Source organism: Empidonax traillii, unplaced genomic scaffold (genome assembly GCF_003031625.1).
Source record: "Empidonax traillii isolate 1590-97213 ecotype Southwest subspecies unplaced genomic scaffold, ASM303162v1 scaffold261:size680923, whole genome shotgun sequence".
NCBI classification, from domain to species: domain Eukaryota; kingdom Metazoa; phylum Chordata; class Aves; order Passeriformes; family Tyrannidae; genus Empidonax; species Empidonax traillii.
Window position 1 is genome coordinate 12526 of NW_020955454.1, and position 24096 is coordinate 36621.

General features: G+C 40.8%; 1 long non-coding RNA gene across 1 annotated transcript; it reads left to right on the plus strand.

The window, feature by feature from the left end:
• Positions 1-4982: 4982 nt before the first annotated feature.
• On the plus strand, positions 4983-23382 carry LOC114060140. The gene is made up of 2 exons (XR_003571827.1): positions 4983-5211; positions 20963-23382. It is a non-coding gene; the product is annotated as an uncharacterized LOC114060140 (long non-coding RNA).
• Positions 23383-24096: the final 714 nt, after the last annotated feature.

Genomic DNA, 24096 nt, shown 5'->3' on the forward strand with positions numbered 1-24096 from the left:
GTGATTTACTTTTTTTTCTCTTTTTTTCCCATTTGATTCCAACCCTGCCTTTCCCTTCATTTGTCTCTTTTCTGTTCACTTAGTTGTTTTTGTTGTAGCGAAGTTCCTTCTTTGCAGGATGAAAGAACTCCCTGTTTAATTTAAGAAGTGTTTTTTGTCTGCTATTACTGGGGCCAAGATTTGATCTCACGTGAGTCATAAGATCACAAAAGGGTTTTGATGCTGCAGATAGTTTGAGGCAGAATCTGATCTCATTTTCAGCTCTTTGTCCTGCAGATCAGGCTGCACCTGCCAGGGGAGCAGCTCTGCTGCCCACCCACACTGTCCTCAGTGCCCTCCACAGTGGCTCTGAGCCCTTCCCCAGCCCGCAGAAAGTCTGCAGTAAGCAAAGTTTCATCCTTCTGAAATGGGGCGTGGGAGACTCATGCCAGCACTTCAGTGCTGTTGTGCACGCAGCAGAGGAACATGCTGTACTAGTTTTATTGTTAAATATCTGATTTGTGAAGTGGACGATGTCCTCTAAGGAACCTCAGTCAGCCGATGGACAGGAGCTGTGTGGGTCCAACCCCAGAATAGGGCCTGGAAGAGAGACCCTGGTGAGCAGCTCTGGCTTCCTGAGGGATGGAGTGATGAGCAAAACCTGTGCTCTGGGCCCAAAGGTGCAGAGAAGTCCCAGGGCTCAGGCCATGCCAACAGCTGGGGAGGCTGCAAGAGCCACAACTGAATGGCTGTAATTCTCATGCCCCTACTCACTTCCATGTAGAATATAGACTGAAATTAGGCTGTTCCCCCCAACCAGCCAGTTTGCTGCATAAGCATTAAACAAATCAATGCAGTGGCTCGTTGGCATGGAGCAAAGCCTCTCAGCAGTACCACCCAAAAATCATCCCCACAGAGCTGCACAGTGCACACTCTCTACAACTACCTGAAAGGAGAGTGTAGCCAGGTGGGTATCAGTCTCTTCTCCCAAGCAACCAGCAGTGGGACAGGAGGGCACAGTCTTAAGCTGCACCAGGGGAGGTTTAGGTTGGGCATTGGGAAGAAGTCCTTTACAGAGAGAGTGATCAGACATTGGAATGGGCTGCCCAGGGAGGTGGTGGAGTCGCCGTCCCTGGAGGTGTTTAAGAAGAGACTGGATGTGGCACTCAGTGCTGTGGTCTAGTGGCAGATAAGGTGGTGTTGGGTCAAAGGTTTGACTCGATGATCTCGAAGGTCTTTTCCAACCTTTAATCCTGTGATTCGGTACGTCTGGCACACAGATCCTGGCATTTTGGCAGGTTTGTCAGCGCGCGAACCCGCACCCCTGCCCGTCCCTCTTCTCAATACCGGATCGCACGGGCAATTCCCGGCCTGCCGTGGCTCGGGGCGTTGTCCGGGTGCGGCGCGGGCTCGGTGACAGTGACAGTGACAGTGAGGGCTCGGTGACAGTGACAGTGACAGTGACCGCGCCGTGACCCGGCCCGGCCTCGGGGCCGCGCTGCGCCCCCCGCGCTGCGCTGCTGCGGGCTGGGCGGCAGGTGGCGCTGCAGACCGCCCGGCCCGCGCACGGGGAGGGATGGACACACGGACACATTCCTGCGTCCATCGCTTCTCCCTCGGTCCACACCGCGCCCCGGGACCTGACGGTGCCCCGCGCCTTTCCCTTTGATGTTTTGTTTTGTGTGTGGTGGTTTGGGTTTTTTTTCTTTTTTCTTTTTTTTTTTTTTTTTTAAGCGGCGTGTCCGGCTAAGCAATTATTCCCGAGTCCGTCCCTTACCGTGCGGCGCTTGTACTCCTGTTTCTTTTTATTATTTTCCCTGTGAGTTGATTTTTATTTTTTTTTTTCTCTCCTCCTCATTTCGAAGATAATTCCTGGTTAATTTTGTATTAAATTATTAATGCAGCGTTCAGGCTTCAATCTCTTACTTCACAGAACCGTTTAGGTTGGAAAAGACCCCTAAGATCATCGAGCCCAACCTCTGACTGATCACCATCTTGTCAACTAGACCATGGCACTAAGTGTCACATCCAGGCGTTTCTTGAACAGATCCCGCTGATTAAAAGCTCCGGAGGTGACAAAAAGGCTAAACTTTAGCTTATATTGCTGCTGCATGTTGAATGGCAGCTGTTACATTACCCTCGTGGTCTGAACTGCCAGCAGAATAAACCTCAGCTTCTTAATTTTCTGTTGATAACAAAATCTTAGCATTGTGTATAACTATTTTACTCTAATACAAGTAAAACTCTTTTCTGTAGAGTTTTAAAAATTTATTTTAAAGCTTCAGTTTTGCAGCGCTTATTCAAGCAAAATTCTAAAACTCTTGCTTGTTAGATTTGAAGCACAAACAACCACATTTTAATTGTAAGATTTTTGTTTTTTTGCTTTTTTATCCTTTTTATTAGTTTGCCTTCTAGTTCATAAATATACATAACTTCTAGTGGTAGCTATTTGGAAAACAGAGGTGATATTGGCAGATAAAAGAAATATTTGTTTATTTGGATTCTATATAAATAATGTGAATTTTTTTGGAGAGAATTTACACATGCAAACAAGGGCAGGAAAAAAAAATGTTCATGATCGTGTATTACATTTACCCAAAGAGTATGACTGTATGTGCAAATTAAACTATTGCACACATGTGCTAAATTACGTATTTGTTACTTAATTTGCATGTACAGATTAAGTTAGCCCAATTAATCACTATGATAGTCCAATTTTACACAACTGTGAACCCACCGATGGCAGTTGAGTTGTTTTGCCACAAATGCTGAAATGATGTTACAGGGAAAGGGGTCCAACTTGTGCACAAGTGAAGCTTGTGCTCTTGCAAAAAAACCCAGACAAAACGCATTTTACAGTGTGTCAGTTATCATCACTTCTGAGGATATGTTATTTATGAAAACCAGTTATAGCTATACAATATTTGATCAATTGCTATTAAGACCCCCGACATCAGAGCCATGCTTCTCACATCTGGCCCTTTTGTTTGGGCTAATTATGATGATGATCATGGATTCAACCTGTCTTAAATCTCAGATGTATGAAGTGGGCAGATTAAGGACATTTGTTCATAATTAGGATTCCTAAATGGAAATCTGGGAAGTGCTTCTTGGAATATTTATAGTCTTGTTCCAGCAAGGCTTCTCGTTGTGCACACACTCTCTGTGAGATGGGGGATCTGTTTCTTGTACCAGTGTGGTCCATTTCCTATGTTCCTTTAAAACCTGGTCTAACAAGCATATTCTCTGTGGAAAAGGGTGGAAGCCATTGAAATTAAGGAGCAGCTCCATAAAAGCTGCAGTATGGCACATAGAATGTTTTTACTCCTTTGGGGACTTGCTGTTTGTCAACCCAACAGTGTCCCACATAGCCCTGTGGACACATGTCCTGATACGTCCTTGCCTTCCCTTGGCATTGAAGTGTCCAACACCTCTCACCCCCAGTGCCCAACTCACACTCAGGGCTTTAAGGTAGTCATTACTCACATAATGATGCAAATATATTTAGGATAATTATCACTATTTTTTTCCCCTCCATCTATTATTTTATTTAATATATGTAGCCAAAATTAGGAACCTTTGCTCTAAACTTCTCTGATAACAAGAGGCACCTGCTAACTCACTTAAGGCTTATTACTACAGGCCCCTTGGCCAACAGGACGGGCAGGGGGGCACTTCCACCACAGATGACACAACTCTGTTCTGATGTGTTTGGGTTTTTTGCTGATACAAACTGTTTTGCTAACAGTCCTGCAGCCAGGAAAAGTACATGGGAGGTTTTAGTGTGGAGAAAGATGAAGCCTGGTGTGTTGGTGTTTAAGTTGCTTTATGTTCAAGCTGGGCTCAGGTTGCCTACCTGGTGCATCAAAGCCGGTGCTATTGATGGCTCTTGGCTGGTTTGTTCCTGCCCCTGGTGAGCAGGCAGGGCTGCAGACAGACCTGTAAACCCATTTCTGTGATGGACTAGGTGGTCACCAGCCCAAAATGTGCAGCACGGCACCTTTGCTGTGAGCCTGTGCCCAGGAGCAGTGGAGAAGTGGGCTCTGCGGGCAGCTCACTGTGCCCTTCTCAGCTGGTGCAGACCACTGTGCTGTGCTAAACCAAGCAGCCCATTCCTTTGGATAAAGCTGAGAGGGGAAAAAAGGCAGTTAGGATTGCAGAGCACATGTGACCTGTACAGTGTGTGTGATTTTTTTTATACATATATTAAGTTGGGTTTTTTTTAAGCAAGCAAAGCTGTTTATGACCTGGTTTTTTTTAAATTTTGTTTTTCCTGGGTGAGAAATGGGGTGCTACATTGTGTGACTGTTTCTCCAAGAGGCCCCGGGGAGGAAGGGAACTGGAGAGTTTCGGTCAAAGCAAGAAGAAATATTTCTTCCAAAAAATATGATTTTTAGTATGTCAACATTTAAATGTGAATTGTTCTGATCAAATATTTACTGCTATCGGGAGCTGTGTAGAACATTAATCTTAATTTGTTTTTCTTTTTCTCCAAAGCAATGATTCCAACATAGCTAGGAGATCTGTGTCTTTAAAAATAAATAATGTAGCAGAACGGCATATTCTTTGGTACAGAAATGCTAGCCTGTGGCATCTTCTGCAACTACAAAGCAGTCTCGAGCGAACTTTCTTCCCTTTTTATTAATAATTCCCTAAATCAATGAAGAATCTTTAAAAGTTCCCCTTCACTTTGCTCCTGCAATCCTCGCAGCTCCAGCTCTTGCTTGTGCTGGCTCGTTCCCCACCACGTATCAGTCATTTGGATAAATCTGTGTGTGGAATTTTGGGAGCATAGGCTGCAACCCACTAATTCCATGTGCAAATACAAAGCGAGTTTTCTCTTTTCTCCTTTATTTTTTTTTGGTCAGCCCAGGGTTTGGGGTTTTTTTTCCTGAAGGTGGCAGTGAAAGAAAAAAAATAACTCCCTTTGAAGATTTAGGAATTTTATTATAAAACAGATGGACAAGTACTGTATTTTACCCATTTCCCCTTGTGCCCATGAGCGCTGACAATGAAAACTACAGCTCCTATAAAGTGCTGATCAAATTGCGAAAGGTGGCCTTTCCCAGCAGCCTGGCACACTCTAGCATTATCCCAGCTTATAAATAAACGGATGGGCTGAGCCACTTTGGCTTTTTTTTTTTTTTTTTTTTTTCCCTCTTAGTCCTTACCAAGATAATTGAGGATCATAATGGTGGGAAAGGACTGCAGTCATCATTCGCTGCCTGTCAGGTATCAGTACTCATCTTCGTGTCATCCGTCACCATTGAACCACTCTGTCATCTTTCCCCAGCCTTCAGCGCCGCTCCTTCTCATCGTGTTCATTATCTCCGGCTCCGACCCAGCCCCCTCCCCCAGCCCCTGTAAATGCATCTTTGTGCGACTCTCAGTCTTCTGATTATGAATCGATGATCATGTGGTGTAAGAGAGATAGATGGCTTTTAGTTCCATCTTGTCTTCTCTAATTGTAAAATATTAGTTACATTAGACTGTGTCTTTTGATTAATGGAACTTATTTGGAGTGGCCTCTCCCAGCCCTCCCCCTTCCAAAGTCCTCCACTGACTTTTGAGAATTGAGTGATTTCACTTAAAGCAGACAAATAGGCCCTTCAGCAAGGAGATAGCTGAGCTCTAATATTGTGGGCAAAGCAAGCTCACGGAGCCGGAGTTGTGTGTGTGTGTTTTTAAAGAAAGGCTTCAACTCTGCCTAGACAAATACAGACCATTTATTAACATACGTACAGCCGTGCTATTTTGCAAATCCAGCAATTCTTATAAAGCTGCAAAACAGGACATAAGGCTGAATGCCTTCTGAATTAAATTAATCTTAGATAGGAATTAAGAGCATCCTCGCTTTCACTTTGGATGAAACAGGTCAGTCCAGAACTTTGATGTATTAATGCTAGCATAAAGTGTTATCTTAATACTCTCTTTTATACTTACAGGACATATCATCAGCCAAATGTCTCTTCCTTGTACATCTGACACTGTGAGACATTCGTCCTTTAATACAAAATTTATCTTATTTGGCACTATTTACCTAAACATGGTCTGTTGATAAAGTCCTTGCTGTACAAATGGAAAGGCAGTTGACTAAATCCCTTATTATAAATAATCACTGTCTATCTTTCAGTGTAAATTCAAGGACATGTTCACTTTCAAGCTATCAGTTCAATTAGAAAAGGTCTATTCACTGTCGATGTCTATATCTCATGGAAATAGGAAAGCACAGTTAATAAACAAATCAAACTATTTTAAAAAATAGCACAGTGGATTATGAATTCTGGAGCTCATGCTGATGGTGACACTGTCAGGACACATGCTACACAAAAATATATATAAACAGTGTTAGCTAAATTTTTTATGCTACCTTCAGGATTTAAATCTGACCTTTGTGCCTTCCCTCCCCAAATCTTTAATATTATTTCAGGAGAAAATGCCTATAATGTACCTCTCGTTTATAAAAATTTAAAGAATAAGTTTGTACATGTATAAAATGCTAGTTAAACCTTATTGAATTTACTTCTTTCTGTAATAAATAGGGAAACTGATTTGAGGTTGTGAACAATTGCATGTACAATATCAACTCGGGATGGACGCCTGTCACAGAGCCCAGGGGCAGGGGCAGAGGCTCAGGACATGGTTGTCCTCGCTCTTCCTGATTTTACTGTGATTTCCTATTTCTGAAAGGCTTTCACCATGGTAGCCAGGTGATTACAGAGAAACATCTCTCTGTTTTTTTTTTTATAAGAAAGGAAGTCTCTAGCCTTTCGTGTTACGGAAAATGCCTGAAAGTAAATCCAGAAAGCTGGGAAAAGTCCAGAAAAAGCCACAGTTTTTTTAAATATATATATATATATATATATATATATATTTAATATCTCACTAAATTATTCAAAACTTATGGATTTTAAAGGAGCTTTTCCAGTGGCATGTGTCTTTACACTCAGAGGCTCAGACTGGAAGGGGCCTGTACCCAAGATCAGCGCTCTGTCCTCCATCCATGTGCAGCTCCAATCCTGCTCTCATCTGAGATCAGTTTGGCTCCTGATGGGTATTTCTGCACAGTATTTACCACCCTAGAAGGAGTGATTATATTTAATGGCAGAATTTCAGTTGACTTCTCAATATGTATTGAGTTGACCTTTAAGTTAAACCACAGATTAATTTTTTTTAGTTGTCTCCTTAAGTACATTTATAGACCTCTCAGTTCTGATTAGCATAATGGTAGAAAGAGAAAAGTTACCTGGGTTGGATTATTTGTTGAAATCAGAGAGACTGCATGCCTTCTGCAGAAGGCAAAATATTTTGGCCCCCTCTAACCACTGTATGCATTAGTTTTGTTGCAAAATGATTTTGGTTTATACACAGAGAAACCCAAGTGTGTATCAGTTTGCTTGAAAGCCCAGAGCCTACCATTGATTTCATATAAGTAAACCTTCTCTTTGGAAGACTGTGAAAGTCAGTGAGGCTTTCGTGGGATTGAGTGGCTCTCCTACAGGCAGCAGGGCTTGGAGCAAGGCTGGGACGTTTTCCTCTTTGCTACCTGACATGCTGTGATCAGCTTAAGTTCTTCAGAGATAGTTAGGGAGCTATTTTACTTTAAATTAAAAAAAAAACAAAAAAAAAACCAAAAAAACCCCCCAAACACCCTAACTGGTCACTGTCCCACTGCCTATAAAAATCTTGGACTTCTCCAATTTTATTTGAAATAAAACCCCTTAGTAACGCCTGATCCTCTGTCTACCAACACAATTTAGTGTCTGTAACTTCCAAGTTATTGGAACAGGATTTTGGTTTTGTTTCCTGTGACATTTAAGGGTTTTGCTGCGTGTTCATCACATGCCCTTCGCTGGGTGGTGACACTTGGCTTTAGAGACACTTGGAGGAGCAGCCTCAGCTCTGGGTGTTTGTTGTTCTCCATGTAATACGTGCACCAGTCAGTCAGATCCATGTGACCCTCCGTGAGGATAAAATTACCACTCTCCCAATTAGTACTGGCCCAGGGAGCTCCATCCTGCTGACAGGCACTGGCCAGGATGGTGCCACAGGTCCCCCTCCACAGGTGATGGGCTGGTGGCCCCTCACCCAACCTGCGTCCTTGGAGCCCTCTGTCCCTTTTACACATGGAGCGAACGCCACATAAAAGCGAATGCAAAAAATAAATACAAAAAGGAGCATAGATTCAAAATGAAAGGATGTAATGTGCCAGCTTCTTCCCCCAGGCAAATTTTCTTGTCTCTTTTATGAATCTTTGTAAGTAAGGGCCAAGATACAAGCCCCCAGCTCAGAGACAACTTAGGCTCATGTCTTGTGTAAGTGCGTGTGCATTCCCACACTAGCCTGTGGGATGACTTACAGGCTTTGTAGCATGCATAACCTTCAGCAATTTGCTGAATCAGGGTCTAAATACTGAAATATTCTTTAATAGTGCTGGCTCCACTATGAAACTCTAGAAGGCACATTTCCCTCTCAGTGTCTCTCCATAAGACTCATCAATGATAATGGAGTTACATTAGGCACATCTAAAGTTAATTATACAGTTACCTCCCTCTTGGCCCCTGTTTGTCAAAAAGAATATGATAAAAAAAAATTCTCTGTCTTCTAACATCTATTTTTATTTGAATTTTGGTCTGCCATCTAGGCAGAAGAGTAAAGACCACAATGAGAAGACTTTCAGTAGGTGGGTCTGGATGTTTGTTAGCTGAGAGCCAGCGTGGGAAATGTTGTGTTAGGAAAATCTGCAGAAAAAATTTTATGGAAACCAAAGCAAAAGAAATATTTAAGGCAGGCTCTTTCTTTTTAAAATGAAGTGGGTGGATTTTAGGGATGCTGATTTATTTTGGAGTGCAGGTTCAGAGGCATGCTTCAACTGGAAAAAAACAGATGCTAATGTTCACTAAAAACTCAGGAATTTTTAATGTAGAGATGAGGTTGAACAAAACAGGAGATCTAGAAATTCTGTAATTCAGTATATATTTTTTGAGTATTTTTTGTGTTTGTTTCTTTGGGTTTTTTAACATGATCTCACAGTTAAATATCGTGAGCCAAAATCTTCTATCCCTAACACAGGGAATGTCTCTGAATGTCTTGATTTTGGTATGTGTGCATATTGCTGAGGGATGCCAGGTTTGTCTAGGGATCCAGTAGCTTTGACATACTCTAGTTTACAGTACCTGGAGTGTGCTCAGTTGCTAATGCGTTTTGCATGCAAGATCACTGTGCTTCAGCATGACAGCTAGGAAAAAAATGTCATTTTGTTTTTAATTGCAGCAGGATACAATTTGGGGAGGGGAGAGGAATTAAAATATGATTCTTTGTTAGAGATTTGTTCTACAAGAGTCCAGTCAGAACCCTTCCAGTCCTTAATAAAATCAAATTCCTCACTGAGCGTTCCCGTGAGCTCCTGTGGAAGCCAGCGGGAGTTGCGCATGAGTACGGAGGGCAGCATTTTGCCCTTAGGACTGAATTTCCCAACTGACTATTCTTTTAGACTGTCTTTTGATTAACAATCTGTTTGCAGCAGGCGAGGGCCAGGGAGGCAGCGTATACCCCACTGTTCAAATCTGTGGCAAAATATTCTACAGAGAGCTACTTAATAAATATCAACTTGCTCCGATAGTCATTGAGAAATACCTCAACTGATAGCAATCAATCGAGGGCTGAGTTGGGGGGGAAAAAATACAAAAGGACATCAGAGAGGTTCTCATTCCTAGTCTATTGCTCTATTTAAGGGTCCTATAATTTGGTGAGGTTGTGTGCTAAATAATTTGTAAGCCTTCAGAACATCCAGGTTATTGTTTGTGGACAGATGGTGCATCACATTTTATTGCTTATTCCTTCTGTGGTTTCTCATATGCAGGACTGATGTGCACTCTGAAGTCTTTGTTTCCTTGCTAAAATCTCTAATCTAAAACAGGCAATCAAGCACACAGACAGTGCTTCAGAAGCATAATCATACTTTTAAAGGGGGAAAAAAACATTTCAGCTGCAGTTAGGAAGCAGATGTGTTCCCTGAAAATGTAAAGGTTATCAGAAGTATATAGGAAAATAGACACGGAATTTGGGAGCGCCTGGGAGAGCATGTATTTTCCCTGTGTACTGCAGAGTAGGTGTGCCTCTTCCCAAGGCTACCTGCTTTGTATCTGGCTCTCTGCGGAGCTGGTGTAGCCTTCAGAGACCAGCTTTTGCTTCCACCTTTCCCCTGAGATTGGCAGTCTTTGTCTTTTACAGGCAAGGAGCAGCCGTGTTGTGATCCTGGAACCGCTGCTGCCCCGAAGAGTTAAATCATGTTGATATACAGGAAGGAAATGGAATAGACTAACTCTACTCTTTTCTTCCTACGGATTTTTCTTTTTATTCTGAAGATAGAATTACTGTTTGTAAGCATCTGAAAGTCATTAGTGGCTCTGCAGTCTGTCAGGTGCCGACGCAAAAAACTGCTGAAACTGAACGGGTTCCTGTGCGGAGTGCTGGGAATTTGTCATGTGCTGATGAGCAGTTATAATAATATATGAGCAAATCACAAGCATTCTGCAAATTAATCAAATTTTTTTTCCCCTTCTCCCTTGTCTCTGGGAGAGTGGCTTTGCCGGCAGACGTAGGTGAAGCAGTTTTACTCACAGATGGTAGCTCTGGCATCAGATGGAATTTATATAACAGTAATTCTGATTTCCTGCCAAAGTAGCACTGAAAACACCAGGGAGATTGTACAAGACAAGTCATGTGGTTTTGCTGAGGTTGTTGTGGGAAGTTTAAGGGGGGAAATCTCAAATTTTCCTCTTTGCATTTATTGTTTTAGCCTGAAGGGCCAGAAATTGTACACCATTCTGCCATCGGCGAAATCCAACACATCTTTTTTTATGAATTGCGCTGAAAGAGTGCTTCCCAGCTGTTGGAACTGCTGGCAGGGAGGGAGCCACATGACTCCTCATCCTTTCCCTTTCCATACAAGGATTAAAGGAGGGAGGGTTCAAAAGGTTGCTGCACTACATGTTGGAGTGAGGCAGGGTCTCCCTTCCCAGGAAGCAATGCCATGTTCACTTAGGTTATACTCCCTCCGGCATAACGAAATAGAGGGGGGGGTGCTCAGGGCTGCTGCAAACACAACGGCAGTGACTCTCCCTCCTCATTAAAATGGGAGGGTTTTGAATGAGGTTAGTCGAGAGGATTAAGGCTATTAGTTGTGTCTCTGATGACATTTGCAGTTTCAGCGGTAAAAGACAGACACGTGGGGTTTTTTTACACGTTAAGGTAAGTGCTTGGTGCACTTGTTATACAGCTGAAACCTGCACTGATCTGAGGGCAGGTCCAATCCTGACCTCACTCAGAGCAGCATGGATCTCTTCTAGCCATGGCCTGAGAAAGCAGAATCAGGCCCAGTGGCTTCTGAATTGGATCACGTTTTTAAAAACAAAAGCAGTCTTCCTTAGAAAAATATGACGGTGTTTTTATAATAGCAGCATATTGAGTAATGCATGGAGCATCGCAGGACTGCTGTGACACTAAAAGAAAAAAATAGAGGTGAGCAGAACGGGAGAACTTTCAGGGGCTGTTTTTAATAAAGAGGTGAATTCTTTCTGCAGTAGGAAAAATGATAAAAAGATGGCGTATCAGCTACATTATGCAACAAAGTAATGCTGCTGTGTTTTTATAATGTAAGGCACTGCCCATTTGTTTTGGTTTACGTGACTGCAGTGAAATAAGTGGATTAGACTGAAACTTTAGCATGCTTCATTGCAGCTGGTTGCAGACATCTGTCATTCCTCAGCCATACATTCTGGATCATGCCAAGAAGAAAAAGCAAAGTCTGACACCTTTCATTTTAGAGAGCCTTTTATAGAGAAGAAAAGGAGAAGGGGAGAAAGCATTTCCTTTGTGACTTAATAAAAAAGACACTTTTTTTCGGTGGCAACACCAACAGCACTTTCCAGAGGGAGAGGTCCTGTAAAGTTAATGCTCAATTTACTCTTTTCATCCTTTTAATTTTTACTGTTTGAGCTCCTGGTTTGTTGAATGGGATATTACAAAAACATGGTGGTTTTGTTTTTTTTTTTTTTAAATGGAAACATTAGCTACATGTACACCTACACAGGAAACATGCCTGGTGAGAGGTGGGTTGCTAAAGGTCCCCTGCTCAGGTTGTTCTCGTGGTAATTCGGTGCTGTGATGGCACATAATGTGGTGGCACTGCCCATAATTGTGAGTTGTTCTGCAAACTACAGTCACAAAATCCCATAAACGGGTAATAGTGACGTCTTAGCGGAATGATTAGTGGGATTGTGAGCTACTCGTGGATAATTTGAAATATTAGCTATTAGAGAGCTAGATATTTATTTAAAGTGTTATTTATTTAAAGTGTTTTTTCTTCAGTCGCTCTACTAACACACTGCTGTAGTTAGAGAATCACGAGGTACATGACAAGTGATAATGTGGCAAAATACCATCCAAATTAACCCAGTTATGTAATAAAGCAACAACTGAAATGAAAGGGGAACATGCTTAGCCTAAGTGACATCATACATGCAGAAAACAAATATTCTAGCTTAGAGCCCCTCTTTCAGCAAACATTATAGCACGTGGATAATTCCATCCCTTCCCACTCAGGTGACATATGGATCATGAGACTGGTGGGGAGAACCCCTACCCTTACTGGGCTGTGTAGAGAGTGGCAGGTCTTCATATGGTGCAGGCTGTGTGCCTGTCCAGTTCAACACCACTGAGGATATGACACATTGAAATGTGGGCTGAAAAAATTTAGAAAGCTGAGTATGAGATTTTTTAAATTCCATTCCACCAAATAAAATAAATAAGCTCAAGACAGTTGCCCAGAGTGAAAGATAAAATGCTACTGTATTTATGAATTGCCAGGCAGAATAAAGGATATTTGGTAGCAAAGTACTCTCACTAACAAGATCTTTCCTATTAGCATCCCTGAATTGCACATTCTCTTTACTAAAATCCCAGTGCCACCAGTATTGCATTTATTCTGGGAAACCATAGGTACATTAAATTCAAATAAAACTTAATTCCAGAAGTCCTAAATGCTCCCTGAAATAATAAATATTTACTGAGACAATTAAAAAATATGACAGAACATTAGAGAGAAAACTTGTGAATGACCTAGTAGGAAAACTGAGATATTTTGCTCAAGGGGGTTAGAATGGGAATGTAATGTTATTGACTTGATTAAAACAAGTAAAGGAGTGAATAGGCATAACAATTAATTGAAATATGTAAGTAAAGGCAAAGGTGGGACTCTGAACATGTAATTTTGATGATCAGAAGAACTCGGGTTAGTTAATATTAAAGAAAAGCCTGCCACTTACCTTCCAAATGTGTATCCTTAGCTGCAGTCTACTTGGATCCCCAAAGCACTAGAGAAAGAGAGGGCTGGGAGGATTATAACCTGCTCACTCCCTGCGCTTGGGTACCTCTCTCCTCTCATGTGGAGGGGCCCAAGCTGCAGAGATGAAGGGATGTGCCAGGCTTTGGGAGAACAAGAACTGGTAGCAGAGTGGGGGGCATGGCTGGAAATGAAAGCTTGGGCAAAAATACAAGATGTTCTTAGTTTAGGACTATGAAAGGGATTGTGATTTCTGTAACTATTGCCATTATAAACTCAGCCAGAGTTGACCTGCTCTTTACCAAAGGTATCTAGTGCCCTTGATAAGAACTCTGTCCTCTACTTATGTGTATAACCCAAAGTAAATAAATATGAAAAATTAAATGTAATTAAATTTCCCAAAGCATGGGACAATGATAGTCTGGCATTTCGAGCTCAATCAATGACAGCATTCCCACTAACCTCGTTTGGAGCCCGCTGAGGCTCCTGGCTCGTAACTCACGTTGTCATGTCCAAACCCGACCTAGTTTACCATTGTGCACGGGGGGCTGTGCTATGACAGGTGTGTACACCCACCAGCAGTGGTCTGAGATGCTCAGGTCCTTAGAAAGCACGGTCTTCGGCCTTTATTTCAGAATTTTAGCTTTGCAAGGTTCCCATAAAGCTTAATGTTTGTTTAGGAGGACCTTTTCAGCTATTCTCTTGATGCTTTTCCTTTCTTCCAAGAAAAGATCCATTTCCCTTCTAAATCAAAAGTTCCTGTGTGAAAAGCTTAGTCTTCTGAAAAAGAAACAAATTCTGTGCTATGTGTCTGGAGTAGAGTAATCCTGTTGTTTTATCAGCTCTGCAAGAAATGGGAAATGTTTGTTTTCCTAGGATTTGCAAGTCTCCCTTACACCACCAGTGACTTCACTGGCCATTTCCTAATTCACTTGTATTTAGTGCACTGCAGACTGCTGGCAAATTCCTCACTCTACCTCCAAACAATTATCCTTTCCATGCACACCCTTTAGTGTGCTCATCAGCAAGTTGATTTATCTATTTGGAAACACCAAACACTGTATAATACACTAAATTAAGATCCATCATAGCTGGATCCTAAATAAATGCATTTATTTAGGATCCAGCTGATGCCAACTTTTGCCACAATCTGGGTCTTCACTCAAAACTTAACCTCCCCTAATTAATATCTTTCCAATAACTCACAGCAAAAGAAAGGGTCTTCCAGATGGCAGTGCCCATGTTTGGATCTGAGCTGCCCCTGGAAGTGTCTGCTCAATATTAGTGAGGGGGGGATTGAGTAACTAGGCTGGTGCTACTTACCATGAGCAATTCATCTGATTCATCTTAGAACTGTTTGCAGGATTGGGCCTGGTAATGAGGGAATTCAGTTGATCAGAGGGCTGTAGGTGAAAATGTTTCCAGACCTTCCTAAAATTCAGATACTTCTTTTTTCCTTTTTTTTTTTTTTTTTTTATACTTCCACAGAAAATCATCAAAAAGCCTCAGATGAGGCTTTTTGGTTTTATGGCTTTTCCTGGTCAACAAGAAATGGAGTTTTTAAAATTTAATTTTGGTTTTTTTGTAATCCTATAAACACATAAACTTCACAGAATATTGAAATTTTCCCCAAAGATCGCCTTGGTTGGTCTTGGACCTGTGTGTAAATAAACATATACTTTTCAATTGTTTTATAAAAACTTCTATTACATATATGAACCTGATTGGGTGTACTTTAATCTGTCTGGTATTTTGGGAGTTCCATAAAATGCATATTTTGAGACCAATAAAGTGGAATGGCTCAATCAGAGCCATTATTGTCTATTGGACAAATATATTTATTCAGCATTTTCCCATCCATACTGTTATGCTCCAGATCCGAATGGCTGCTTTAGAGCCATTCTGCTCTCCTGGGTAATGCATACAGTTCTTGGGATGTTTGCTGTGGATAGTAAATGTATTTATGAAAATTTATACGTTAAAAAAGGGAAATCACACTAGCCAAGATTTAAATGAAAATAGTTTTCCCTTTGCAAATGCATGTTATTATGCTATAATATACTTTGAAATGGCAGTGTTCACCAAGAGGCCTGAGGACTGTGGTCTGAGAAAGCCATGAGCTCAGCCCAGCAGTCACTGCCAGAGAACAGGAGGAGCTCAAAAAATCTCTCTACCTACAAAGAAAACACATGGCCATGGTTGCCTGCTGTCGGTTCTGAGGCAGCACACACTCCATCGGTCTAAAGATGACTGTACCTCAAACAGAAGCTTGTGTGGGGAAAAAAAAAAAAGATTTAAAGCAGCTCTTCCTGGGGAGGTCCAGGCTCACTGAAGGTTTGAATGCAGCTTGCAGGCTTTGCTCTGCAGCAGATGTGTGATTACATGGACCATTCCACCAGCAATGCTGTGGGACTGAGCATCTCAGTGCAGCAGGCAGTGGCCATCCATCCTAAGCCACTGCAACCAGCCCTGCAGGAGTGCCTGGTCCTGGCCATTGGGGATTGCTACAGCAGCCCAGGAGGTCAAGTCCAGATCTTCAGGGTCCAAAATCCCAACTAAAGAGATTTGCTTCTGAGAAATTCAAGCCCTTGAGGCTTTTCAAATATCTCTCAGCAAGGGAATAATTTGTTTTAAAGAGGTAATTGCTGTTATTTTCGATTTCCACCAAAAGAATATTCTTAAACCAGGCAAAGAAATCTGAAATGAGTTTGCCGTATTGCATCTCAGTAAGTGCTATAGCCATTGGCCATCTAAGGGAAAACATTCTGTCAGATAATCATGGCCATTTTTGCATTTTAAGGGAACAAATGTCATATCTAAGAAACACATTTTTTTCAGAGCTTAATTATAATTTATAGTACATTGCGCAGCATTTGTTTTCTGTTCATCATGTTATTGCTCTTCTGCCTTTTCCCTAAATTTATGCATTAAATCGTGTGTCTGTATGTGTGTATCTGTGTATATATGTACACATATGCAATATAATAAGAAGTGGTGTAGTGGGGACAACAGACGGCTTGCGTGTGATGTATTATTGGCATTTTTCTTTCAAATTACCGTTTTCTTGCTGCTTTGGGAGAAAGCCATGATTTTGCTGTGATTAGTACACTTTTAACAATCTGGAATAAATTCCTGATCTTATCCATGTGACTAGTTCAATGCCCATTTTTACGTTTTAGTGCAAACCCCTACATATGTGCCTGTAATACCACAAAAATAAGATGTTTCTTTGTGGAAATTTTATAGAATTTGGATGCCGATCAAATATTTTTAGAAGTGGAGAATTAATGCGGCTTGACCATGTAAATGATTTTTTTAATGAAAAAGACTTTAGTATTCATCACTCTCTCTCTCTCTCTCTCTCTCTCTCTCTCGTTTGTGTATTCCTTTGTGCTAATCTTAAATAATGGATCCATATCAAAGTTAATAAATTAGTAACTATTAGCAGTGTTTGGATTACAGTAAGTAACCCAATGACACTTCATTGACATTGACTTTTTATGTGTTCCAATAATACATTTTCAGTTTTAAAGATAAGACAAAGCAAAATAGGGTTTGGCATGTGTTTGAATCTTTAACAATTCTCGGGCAATGGCTTTGTTTAAATCCAAGGCCCCTGCTTTAGGTAAACTTTCATTTAAATGGTCCTAAACCCCAGACTGAGATCCATGTCTTTCTCAAAACCAGCAGTTTCTGACTGCTCAGCTGATGCACCATGTTGGGCTGCATCAGTCATGCCATGTTATGAAACCTAACGCGATGTGACTGATGCAGCTTGACATGAAGTGTCACAAAGCAACATATCAGATCACAAACTTGAAAGAAAACAAAGTTTGCTTTTTTTTTTTTTCCCTCAAAGCCTAAATTAATGAAGCAGTATATATTTTTAAAAAGGTGGACTAGTTTCAAACTTTGAGGGGTTTTTCCTAATGTGGGCCCCACAGAAAACACCTCCATCCTGACCAGGAAGTCCCTCCTGTCCACACTCCTTGTTCTCCCCAGGGTTCAGTCAAAACCAGAGAAGATGATGAGCCTGGGTCACCACAGCATGACTTTCCTTGCTGGGTCTGATCCTGGGAGGTTTAGATCACTTTCAGAGGAGTGGCTCCAGCAGGTGCTGGGGTTAATCACCCTTCCTGGGGAAATCCATACATTCTAAAAACATTCTTTCAGTCCAGCCATCATTGTTGTCATTTTGACTGCTTTTTATTATTATTTTCTGCTGTTCCCTCTCCCTTAGACTGTCAGCTTCCATCCAGAGGATTACCAAGTCTCTTCATGTCTCAGTTGCAGACTTGATAGAACATGCTCCACAACAGAATTATTTCAGCTGCAAACAATATATTGTCCTCTAGCCTCACTTTTGATCAGAGAAAGTTCCCCCCCAGTTGGCCCACCTTTTGTCTAATTTTCCTTACTAACAAAGGAAAGGCATTGCACATCATCTCCTGAGCTATCAGGAAGATTCTTATTTTCTTTTTTTTTTTTTTGAAGGGCTTTCATATAATTTTATTGGGAGATATATAGTGGGTAAAATACATATGAACTATAGCTTGCTAAGAAAGAATCTACCAACCACTGCCAGATAAAACATTATAAATTTATTGCCAACTTATCTGGGAAGGGTTATTTTAAGAGCTTGCTGCCCACAATAAGGTTTTGAGCTAAAATTAATGAATGGGATACCTAAGAGAAGTGGGAATTTTCCTTCACCCCTTAGTTACAAGCAAATTGCAGATATTGTTATCTTTGCAAGCAAGAATAATCTCTACTTTTTGTACTACTTCTGCTGTAAACAATGTACCGCTTGCTTTCCTATGACCCTCACTCTGTATACATATTTATATATTATTCATATCGGATTAAAAATGAATGTGCTCTTTACCACAGTTGTACTGCATAGTGACAATACAAATTAACTTATTGTGTACTTACTTTTCACAAGGCAGTGATGTGAAATTTTGATGGCCTGAAAAAGTAAGTCGTGGGGGAAGGCAATGCAGAACTGAATCCTTGTAGGTGCACTTTATGTTGTCTGATTTATTAAAGTGCGTTGAATTAATAAATGGCATTCCCTGTATGGAATTGCATGGGTTTGAACTTGGTTCAGTGCTGGGAAAAAAGAGTTTGCTTTTAGTCTGGTGCATGTGAAGTGGTAGCTCCAGCCATGCCATGTGCATTCCTTGTTTAGAATCTGTTCTTTGCAGGAAAGAATTAGGAAGGCTATTTATTAGGAGCCACTTGGGAGAAAAGCATTAAGAGCTGGTTGGTGAGATCATAGTATCAAAAAGTCATAGAGTGCTTTGGGTGGGAAGGGACATTAAAAGTTGTCTAGTTCCAACCCTCCTACTGTGGACAGGGACACCTTTCACTAGACCAGGCTGCTCAAAGCCTCATCTAACCCAGCCTGGAACAATCCCGGGGATGGGGCAGCCACAGCTTTTCTGGGCAACCTGTGCCAGGGCCTCACCACCCTCACAGAGAAGAATTTTTTCCTAATTCCTAATCTAAACCTACTGTTTGCCAGTTTGAAACCATTCTCCTTGTCCTGTCACTTAATGCACTTGTGAAAATCATTCTTGTAGGTACCCTTTAGATACTGGAAGGCTGAGAAACAATGGGGGAGATACAGTGGTTTTCTTACTTTCCCCCCCCCCTGAATTTTCAAATATCTCTAGATTTGCCAAAACAATGAAAATTGGACTTTCTCTGGACCTAATTCATTTCCAGACAGTTTTGAGAGTGCTTCAAATTTTCAGAATTTTTCAAGCATATTTGTGCTTCTGTATTGATTTTAGAACTGACTCTAGAAGGCACTAGGGACACCTTCAATCTCTTCTTTGTCTGTTTCCTCATATCTTCCAGCTGAAAATTTTCTCTAAAAGCCCAATCCAATTTATCTAAAATTATCTGTGTAGGTTTTTTCCATTGCTATTGCTATGAAATTTTTCTCTGAAATCTGACTTTGTGAAGATTAGCATCTTACAGGCGTAATTTCTTTTTCCATATGAAGCTGTTGGGGTCTTTCTTTTTCCCAGAGAGAACTAGAAGACTGACTGACAACTCCATCCCAAGATACAGGCATAAACATGTGTGTTGGAGGTTTTGCAGGGTGGTCATACTTCTGGCAGTCTTCATCTTATAAAAGCAAAGGGTGATGGGGAGCTTTCCATCCTTGGGAAAGGGAAACAAGCCTGTAGTCCTGGGGCAAGGGTTTAGGGGAGGAAGCAAGTTTTGGGGGACTCAGCCTTCAAGCAGTGGTTTTGATATTGCAGTAAAAATGGCAAGTTATTTGAGCAACCGAGAGCACTAATGCTTGCTCAGGTGAATTTACTCTGCTAGAAATGCTCATGCTGGTGTGCCAGCAGCTACCCAGGCTCCCATCTCTGCTGGGAGAACTGTGGTGGCATTCCCACTCTAGTGCAGGTGACACTGGACCAGTGCACAACAGGTGTCTATTTGTTTATTTGTTAAATTCCCACCTAAAATCAAGGTGGGAAGTGTAGTCCTCCTCCTCTGCTGCTCCAGCATCTGTTTTATGCCCTGCTAGGTAGTACTACAGGAGCAAGGGAAAATGTGCTCTTCAAATGTGGAGATAGGGTATTGTTTTTCACTTATCCTGGCTTTATGTAGATGGTCTGGCACATTTATTTATTCATTTATTTGAGCAAATTAAAGCAAGCTAAGCGCATTTGACCTCAGATGGTCCTGGTTTAAGTTAATTTGAGAGACAAAGCTCATAAAGTTCCAGTAAAACACATCAACAACTTCCCAGCATAGGTTGAAATGTGATTGTTGAAACATAACCTCCAAAACCAGATACAGCACGGAGATTCAAAGTCACAATAATCTGAAAAATATAGGAGAGTATATTGATAGCCTTACTGAGAAGTGATATCTTTCACTCAGGCCTTTGTTACGCAGTCGATCGCTGTTTTACCCGCAAGAAGTGCATCTATCAGATTTTGTGCATTAACATTCCTTTTCTAATCTAGCTTGGACATTTTATTTTAAAGCCAATGATAACCTTGGGCCCCGGTCCAGCAAACACTTACGTGCTTGCGTATCTTTACTCACAAGAGTAATCTCACTGGAGTAAATGTTTGCAGGTTTGAGGCCTTGGCTATCTCAATCCATTATTTCTTTCCATTAAAAAGTAATCTGTGCGATTGAAATAAAACATACAATTCTTTACTCAGAAACCCACCCAAAGACAAAGTGTGTTTATTAGACTAAGGGTCTGCACATTGTCATCCTTGAATTGCACTTCAATTAAAAAAAAAAAAAAAGATAATTAACAAATGTAAAAGAAGACAGCTTCGTACACGCTGTATTTACAAGAGTTTAGTTTGGATCGTGGGCTGATGGATTTATGGCGAGGTCTGAGGAGGGAGATGGAATAGCTGCACTGCTCTGGAAAATCTAAAGCAGAGAGTTTTTAAAATGCAGTTTCTTTAACAAGGCATCATGCAAAGAGCACAGATTTCTTATTCTTGCTGAGGCCACGCAGCGATGCCCCCACCCAATGGGAGGGGAACCTGCCACGGGGGCTCCGGTGTGTCCAGTGTGTCCAGGCTGTGCAGTGTTGGGTTCACAGGCAAAACCCAAAGACTAACCGGGCTCTCGTCTGTCCCGCAGGTCACCGGCCTTTCCAGTGCAGATACTGCCCATACAGTGCCTCTCAGAAGGGAAACCTGAAGACCCACGTTCTCTGTGTCCATCGCATGCCTTTCGACAACAGCCAGTACCCCGACCGCAGGTTCAAGCGCTCCAGGGTTGACTCCGAAGCTTCTGGGAATTTGGAGGAACCCGCAGCTGTCAAGCCGGGGAGCTCGGCAGAGCCAGCAGAGGAGGGCAGCAAGGCCCAGGAGTGACGCTGCTCGGAGGGTCCCTCTCCGTCCTGCAGTAGCCTTTCACACCAGGTTTAGATTCGTGTTTGGGTGAGAGCTGGCTTAAAATACCTTCCAGGGAAGGCTTAAAATACCATCCAGGGAAGGGATGACAAGTTCCCAGAAGTGTACAGGATGCTGAAAACATTTAAGTGTGTGTATATGTACGTGTACACACGCACATATATATATATTTACAGACACACAGAGATTCAGTCGCACACACACTGAATATATATCTACATACACACACACACAGAGACACAAAATACACACATTCCATATGTGTGTGTGTGTGTAAATATATATATTACACACTCAAAATAAATTTTCCAGCCCTTGAAAATGGCTGCTAAACAGTTACCTGGCAACAAGTACTTCCAAACAACGTAGGTGGGATAATAAAGTGATTTGAAAATGTTGGGAGGTTGTTAGTTATTTAAAAAGCAGGGCAATATCAAACTTAAAAGTGATCTTCGTCCAAAAATAATGCTCTTAACAGAAAAATGATACCCTCTAAATGATTTAGTGTTGCCTTGAAGATTGAGGGGCTGTGTTTTCATTGTTGAAAACACCTTTATAATATGACACCAGCTGCTGTCATTTGCCTAGCATAGTAATGAGATGTCTTGGTAGACTGCCATGGTGCCAGTCTGACTGGAGCTGTCATTGCAGAGAAAATCAATTCAAGTGGTGTTGCAACTGCAGTGTAGGAGAAACCTTAGACGGCCCATAAGCTGGGGTCAGTACTGACCTATATTGAAAAGTATTGTGACATTACATTTCCTTTTTTTATTCTTTTTTTTTTTTAAATATACAGCCAAATGAATCAATGGTTAGGAAAAATAAATCTGTGGCCCGAAGTGTGACTGCAGATTTGAAATGTAATTCCATTTTTTGTAATCATTTTCAGTATTGAGGGAAATGCTTTTATTCTTTTTTTTTCTTGTTGATGAAGAAGTAAGTTGCTATAAAAGTAGAAATACAATGTATAGAAATATTGTTTAGTGAAACTAGTCAGCCTTATCTATAGAAGGTGCTGGTGAGAAACAGAATTTTATTACATAGGAGGTTGGTAATTTTTTTTCTTCTTCCATTCTTTGCTTTTCTTATTGGTTTTTCAAACTTCCTTTAATTTTTTTTTTTTTTTTTTTTTTTTTTTTTACACTTGAATGAAGGATTCCCTAGTCACGGTTAATTTTCATGTATTAGTTTTTATAAGTGTTACAGACATAGTGCAGAAGTTTCTTCTGGAGCAAGCCCTTATAAAGTAGCTTGACCTAAAATATGAATCCAAACTTTCTGCTCTTTGTCTCTAATGAAGAAAAGTGTTTTAGACTATATTTCTTTGATTTTGTAAAACAAATGTGTTCTATATTTTTGCAGATTTTAGCTTTTTTACTGATTGGATGCTCCAAATTTAGTAAGGTCTTTGCCACATAGGAAGCTTTTGAGAGACTATAACAAACCACATACTTAAAGAAAGTAAGAAAAATAACTAAAGGTTTATTCTGGAATTCTCTGAATGGCATAAAATTTTATCCTTCTAATGTACTTCCTTTGATAGAAGCAAAATTGGTGCTGTTTCTTGTGATGGTAGAGAAGTATTAACTTCTTCTAAAACAAAATCATCCAGACTTTAAAAAAAAAAAAAAAGAAAAAAGTTTAAAAAAAGTCAATATTTCTTTGCAGGCTGGGAGCACAGAGTAAAACCCCAGGGCCTTAAAACTTCAGCTCTGCCTAAAGCAGTTTACAAAAAATACTAAACTGCAATCAATGTAAATAAAATTCTTAGCGCTACCCTGAGACTGGAAAAAAAAAAATCTCAGGCTAATAAGGAATACGGTTTGCATATGCTGTCGGAAAGGATGTCATCCAACTGAAGTTTCAGTTTAAATGAGGTCACTGTGTAACTTGGACCCATCTGGCACAGAGCAAGCTGCTTTTCTTGTTTTTCTAGTATAGTTCTCACTGCCTTACTTAAATCGAGTTGATAAACTTAATGCAACTGTTTCTATGATCCTAGATAAAGGATTGAAATGTTATTGAACCTTTCTGACTGTAGTAAGCTTTAGGATTTTAACTGCACTACTGTGTTTGGTGACTGTGTCAGTCGCTTGCTTTGTGTGTTTGCGCCGCCTTCGGTATCTTAGCAAAAAAAACGAAAAAAAAAAACAAAAAAAGAGAGAAAAAAAAGCAAAACCACCCCCCACATTCCATTTCTTGCACTTTTTGAGCTCTTTCAGTATTCTTTTGTGTCTTCTGAGCATTTTCAGATACGACAGGCAATAATTCTGTTTGTGACACTGGAAACATCTCCCGCTCCTTGTGATGTGTGTGTTGATTCCATTTGGTCGGGTGCTACTGTCCCTATCCTCCCCTCTGACATAGCCCTTTTTTCCAGAACATTTGTAACTTGTAATACAAACAAGTGACAGCAGCAGTGATGCATTGTCAGTTTCTGAATATCATCATGCTTCTCATATCTAAACATGTCAAGTTTTTTCTCTGTAACTTCTGTAGTCTGTGATACTGGTCATAATACTGTCTACATTCCTACACAAAGAAAAATTTCTATCTTGGAGGAAATCTGAGATCAATAGAGTAGAGGATTTTGTTGCTATGCTTGTAACAATTAGAAAACTTTGTATTTAAAGTTTATTCTTGGTCATTATTTATTATTATAATACATCAGTTGACAGAACTTTATTCTGGTATAGAAGTATTAAAAGTTGTTTTTTCAGCAATGACTGTTTTCTTTCTGCTGTTAGAATAAAAATGTCTTTGAAGCAGTACAGTTTTATCCAGTGTTTTACGCAATAAAACCTCTACCTCTGAAAAAAAAAAGTTTTCCTACTTGCTTATGTTTATTAGGAACAGTTA